Raw genomic sequence first — 6000 nt, 5'->3', positions numbered from 1 at the left:
GTCCGAGGCCCCTCCATGGCTTTCCTGGCAGCTCTCTGTGCAAGCAGTGTGTGACGGGATCTTCTCTCCTGAGGCTGCTAATTACTTCATGTTCTTTTTTGATAAACCCTCTCAACTGATTTGGAACAACTAAGCCGGAGACATAGACTTGGGGCAGAACACTTGGCTGGTGTGCGTGAAGCTCCGGTTCCAGCCCCTGCCCCCACCAACGGTGAAACTGAATAGAGAGCAACTGCGAATGTCTTCTGTGGTCCCATCTCTTGTCTGCTGGAAGCAAGCCCCAGGCTCAGTGGCCCTTAGGGAAAGAGGGGACATGCTGTGGATCCCAGAAAGTAGAAGCTTGTTCGAGATCCTCTGTGTTGCCTGCCACCCATCCCGCAGAGGAACCAGGTTAAGTTGTTCTCAAAAGAAGTTTATGCAAAGTTGAGGTGGCCTCGAGGCTGGCAGAGGGACAGGCATCTACCACTAGGCAGTTTACTACCAGCTTCTATAGCTGTCTGTCAACTTCCCAAGGCCAGAGACCCTGGCTTTTGAACGTCCATTGTGAAACACCCCAGATCTTGTCCTGGGTCACTGGTGCCATCAAAGATGGAGGCACCAAGATTTGGATGTCGGCTCCTGTCTGTCTTCTGGGGTGCTATTAGGGCTACAGCTATCGTTGCTAACGGCTGAATGATGAGCGATACCGGAGCCTACATCCTGTCTCTCTTTCTGTGTGCTGAGAGCTATATGTTCATGTGTACATATACATATGTGTAGAGGTTCAAATGCATGTGTGCATGCATGCCGCATGCATGCCAAGGCCAGAGGTCAACGTAAGTGGTCTTCTTCAACCGCTTTCTCTCTCGTCCTTTTGTTTTTGTTTTTGCTTTTTTTGTTTTTTTTTTTGGTTTGTTTTTGTTTTTGTTTTTGGTTTTTTTTTTTTTTTTTTTTTTTTTTGGTTTGTTTTTTGTTTTTTTTTTTTTGAGCCTCACTGGTCCTGAAGCTCCTTGCTTCAGTTGGTTGGTTTGGTCAGCGAGCCTCAAGGATCCACATGCCTCCTCCTACCCCGTGTTAGAATTATTGGCATGCGCCTCTGAGGACGGGAAGTGGCATTCAAGCCCTTATGTTTCTATGCCATGCACCATCCCTCCAACCTGCTCTGGGTCCCCTTGATCTAAAATGAAGTCACAGATACGGGGTGGGGGGCAGTTGGAACTAAAGCAGGGCTTGTCCAACTCTAGGCCTGTAAATGTGGGTCTGGGGGCTTTTCTGTTCCCCCTTCTTCCCAAATGAAGGGCACAGAGACTGATGGCTAGCCCTGACTATGCTGGCCTGTACTACTTCCCAGCCATGTGGCTCTGTACCTGCCATCTGAGTCCTCATGGCCACTCCCTTCTCTACTTCTCACGGCAAATCCTCATGGTCCATCTCCTCCCCTCCCACCCCCTCACTCTCTGGTGCTCTCTTCTCTTCTCCTACCCAGCTATTGGCTGATCAGCACTTTATTAACCAATCAGAGGTGGTGGGAAACAGTCTTTACACATCACCGAGACAGGAGATGTTCCAATGATCATGACCATGTTGGCATCCATACTGCAACCAGATCTCGGGCCACAGTAACCAGCATCTGAAGTGCACAGTGAACGAAACCATTCTCCAACATAGTCACCGTGGCGATGTGTGGCCTCAGCATCTCTGGCCACAGGGTCACCTTCTTCCTTGTTTGTTGAGCCGGTTTTATGTAGCTCAGGCTAGCCCCTGACTACCTATGTGACAGAGTGTCCTTGAATTCCCAGCCCTCCTGCCTGTAGCCCTAAGTGCCAGGGACACACGTTCACCATTGCATCTAGGTTAGGTGGTGCTTGGGGCTGGATCTTGGCATCTTGCATGGTAGGAAAGCACCCCACCCGTGGGACTCCACTCCTGGCCTCCCTCAGTTTACTTATTTATGAACGTGGAGTTCAAGCAGGCTGCGAAGGCTGCCCCATAGTGGCTCTGTCCGCACACTCACAACTGTCCCAGGCCGCTTGCCCCAGGAGAGGCCATTGGAGGCAGATGTTAATGACCAGAGTGCTCCATGGGGTTGGAGAAGCCAGAGAGTTGAAGAGAACCCGAGACTACAGGGCGACACTAAGCCTTTGGATACAGGCACTTGGCGGTTGGAAGAAGATGCAAGTTTGTGGAGCAAGTGACAGAGAATCATGAAGCCTGAATGTAAACCAAACAGCCAGTTCCAGCTAAGTCTTGAGGATGGGGGTGGGGCGGATCCTTGACATAGGCCAGGTTTTCCTCATCCACAGTCATCCATTTATTTATAACCAAGGACAGCTAATCCTGCGCTTATGCAACTGTCCCATCCCAAAAGGTCTCTCTCGACTTGAACTTTACAGGAGGAAAGAAAAAAAAAAAAAAGAACAAGACTCCTCTATGTAATTTTCCTCAACAGTGCTTCAGATTTAAAGGGCCAGGGCAGTAATGTACGCACACGCACACCTGCAGGTGAGTTCTAAGCACTTGGGTCCACAGCCAAGCTCAGTACATGGCTTGGGAGACAGGAGGGCCTGGCCCTGTTCAGACATTAATCCGCTCATGTTGCCTTCGATGTCCCTACCTGTGTGTTGATGCACAAGCTTGAGTGTGCATGCGTGGGTGTGCACGCACGTCTGCAAGTGCATGTGGAGGCCAGAGGACGATCTCTGTTGGATGTCATCCTTTTTCTTTCTTTTTTTTTTTTTTTTTCTTTTTTTCGGAGCTGGGAACCGAACCCAGGACCTTGCGGTTGCTAGGCAAGCGCTCTACCACTGAGCTAAATCCCCAACCGGATGTCATTCTTTATGAGCCGTTGTCCATCCTGGGCTTTGAGATGATGAGCTTTCTCACTGGGACCTGAGACTTAGCAATTAGGCCAGCACCAGGGATTTGACTGCCTCCGTCCCCTCCAGAACAGAATTTACAAGTGCCTGCCACCACACGCAGCCTTTCTACTCGGGTTGCCTGTCAAATTCTGGTCCTTAGGCTTACAAATGGCCATTTTACTGACAACATCCATCTCCTCAGCTCTGCGTTTACTTGCTGCTGGGCAGGTTCTACCTTTTTCAGTCAGGACTCTTCCAGACATGCTCAGCACACAGTGCTCTCTGACTATTCCTCAAGGCATGTCCAGCATGCAGCAGTGTGACGACAGGTTTGTGAACAGGAAGGACGGGCCCGTGGTCACCTCTTCTCACCTCAGAATGGTTTAGTCCTTGGTCTTATTCCTGGGGTGGTTCCGTGATGACAGGTTTGTGAACAGGAAGGACGGGCCCGTGGTCACCTCTTCTCACCTCAGAATGGTTTAGTCCTTGGTCTTATTCCTGGGGTGGTTCCGTGAGTCAGAGGTCCTTCTCCCCTGGACGTTGGAACCTTGTAAAGTGCCGAGATGTTGTCGTCTGTCCAGACCGCACTGTCTGCTTCTCCTCTGAGCCCCAGAGGTGGTTGTGTATGCTTCCTTTCAGCCTGTTTCCCTCCTCTGTTAACTTCTGAGGGTTCAATCCTTAGGGAACACCAGTCAGACACAGGACATAGGGAGCGTGGTGTCTGGTCTGATGAGAGGCTGCGATACCTCTATTGGCTGTTGGGTACCCTCTCCAGACCTCTCATTAGGATCTAAGTAAGGTGGACCTCCATGTTTTAAGCCCAGGCAGTAGGTGGAGAGCGGTCAGTCTCCCCATCTTCTGTGACTTTTCTGTAGCCTGTCTGCATTTGGCAGCAATCCCTGGTTGACCTACAGCAGCTGGGTTCTCACAGGCGCCTCGAGGACCGCTTTATGCAGTTCTTCCTCCTGGCGCAAGCCAAGTGCAGACCCACCTGTATGAAATCTAAACAACGAAGCACGGACAGTCAGACCTACGTTCCCGGTTCTGGTTCTCACCCATTCTCTACTCTATTTAGGATTCTCTGGCACAATGCTCCTTGCCACCCGAAATGCCCCGCTTCCCCTCCCTGCCTCCGATCCCTTCTTCCTCATACCTGCTGTTCATTTCTACAGGATCCCCACCCTTGCTTCGTCTGTTGGTTTAGGAGCCTGTTCAAGACGAGCTGACGGTATTCTAGCGTCTGCCACATTTAAGTCTCTCTGCACCCACCCAGGAGCTCCTCACCGAGGCCTCCGGGGTGGGTGCTATATGAGAAGCCAGTCCATGTGGGTGCTGTCCTCTGGTAGGTGCTGCCCCAACTTGCATAGGTGCATGGATGCATGGTGTGTGTGTGTGTGTGTGTGTGTGTGTGTGTGTGTGTGTAGCTGTGGGTGGCAGGCGCTAGAAAAGAGATGACAGAGTGCAAATCGGTATAATGGAAGAACAGGGCAAGGTGAGAGTAGCTAGGGTCCCCAGCAGAGCCAAGGGCTTCTGGCCTGATGTCACTACGGGTGTGACTCTTTGCTTGGTTTCCTGGCAGGGCACTCACTGGCTGCTTGCTCACTTTTTTCCCTTTCTGTTTTCGCCATCTCCAAAGTGGCCTTCACATCCCTTCCTCTCCTCGGAGCCATGTGGGAGGTTCCCATGAGTCATGACTGGGGCTGACTGAGGTGTAGAGGGAGGAGGGCGAGCTTCCTGCTGACCTCCACCTTCCAGCATTGCTAAGCGGGCCACAGCTGTATGTCAGTGGGCCAGCAATGAGTCACCTGCGGCTTCCCTCTCTAGCTCTTGAAGATGGTTATCACCTGTGTCATTACGTGTGCCACCTCTTTCCCTCCAACAATCCGAGATAGACTGTAAAACAGTCTAAAATATCGGGTTCTAAGAGACAGGGTATCCTTTTCTTGGAAGAACTGTGGATTGCTCCTGTCCTTGCCCTGTCCCCACGTCTCTGATGATTGATGGCTCCCCCCAACCCCCGCCTCTGATGACTGATGGCTTCAAGGGTCTAGGAAGTCAGCTGAGACACAGACACAATCCTCAAAGGGTTCTGCAAGCTGGGAGGTTGTGGAGAGAGGGGTGGGAACCTGAGGGGCTTGTGAATTATCTTCTGTGTTGGCAGAGGGCACCGAGAGCCCCTGCTTACAGGGGAGAGGGAGGAGGGTGGGGAGGGGTGGGGTGAGGGCACTGTCTCTTCCCATGAAGCTACATTGGGATTGTTTGCCACTGTAGGGAGCAGATGACCAGGTGCTGCTATGGCTCTAGAAACAGACTTCGTGATTGCTCTGGTCAGTGATGCTGGAGGAAAGGTTCTGAGAGGGGAGCAGTCATGTGGGTGGACCCATTTCATGATTCAGCCTTTGGGGTGGATGTGGAGGGATTTTCCCTTTTTAAACATTTATTTACTTAGTTAGTTAGTTTGTTTTGTTGCTGTTTGTTTGTTTGTTTGGCAGTTTCTCTTTGGAGTCCTGACTGTCATGGAACGAGATCTGTAGACCAGGCTGTCCTTGGACATGGAGATCCACCTACCTCTGCCTACTGAGTGCTGGGATTAAAGGCCTGCACCACCACTGCCCCACTATTTCCCCAAATTCTTAAAACAAACGAACAACTCCAAACCTTTACAAAGCGAAGGCTGGGACAGTGGAGACAGCTCAGTGCCTGAGGACCTGTGTGGAATCCCCCAAACCCCTTTTATAAAAAAGCCAGGTGTACTGGTGTCCACCTGTCATCCCAGGTGTGCTGGTGTCCACCTGTCATCCCAGGTGTGCTGGTGTCCACCTGTCATCCCAGGTGTGCTGGTGTCCACCTGTCATCCCAGGTGTGCTGGTGTCCACCTGTCATCCCAGGTGTGCTGGTGTCCACCTGTCATCCCAGGTGTGCTGGTGTTCACCTGTCATCCCGGTCCTGGGGAGACAGCGACAGGTGGGAGGCTCCCTGGATTTCTCGGGTCAGCCAGGCTAGCCTATTTGGTCAATTCTGTGCCAGTGAGATACCCCATCCAGAAGAAAAGGCGCTGACGACATTAGAGGATCCCTTCAGGGCTCCACACGCTTGTGCTCTTGCACAAACACACACCCTCCCTCTCTCTCACACAAATACGGACATTGAGAAATAGGAAGGC

The 6000-nt window shown here is 51.6% G+C and overlaps 1 long non-coding RNA gene across 2 annotated transcripts in view; it reads right to left on the bottom strand.

Annotated features, from left to right (window-relative positions):
• Positions 1–2266: 2266 nt before the first annotated feature.
• LOC148000007 (uncharacterized) overlaps positions 2267–6000 on the bottom strand; it is a 5984-nt gene continuing 2250 nt past the window's right edge. For both annotated transcript variants that reach the window (XR_015641112.1, XR_015641111.1), the window contains exons 3-4: positions 5602–5783; positions 2267–3839 (exon numbers count right to left, since the gene is read on the bottom strand). This is a non-coding gene — a long non-coding RNA (uncharacterized LOC148000007). The remainder of the gene's footprint in view (positions 3840–5601; positions 5784–6000) is intronic.

Source organism: Rattus norvegicus, chromosome 17, assembly GCF_021556685.1.
Source record: "Rattus norvegicus strain SHRSP/BbbUtx chromosome 17, alternate assembly SHRSP_T2T, whole genome shotgun sequence".
In the NCBI taxonomy this organism is placed as follows: domain Eukaryota; kingdom Metazoa; phylum Chordata; class Mammalia; order Rodentia; family Muridae; genus Rattus; species Rattus norvegicus.
This window is presented reverse-complemented; position numbering and strand designations above follow the sequence as displayed.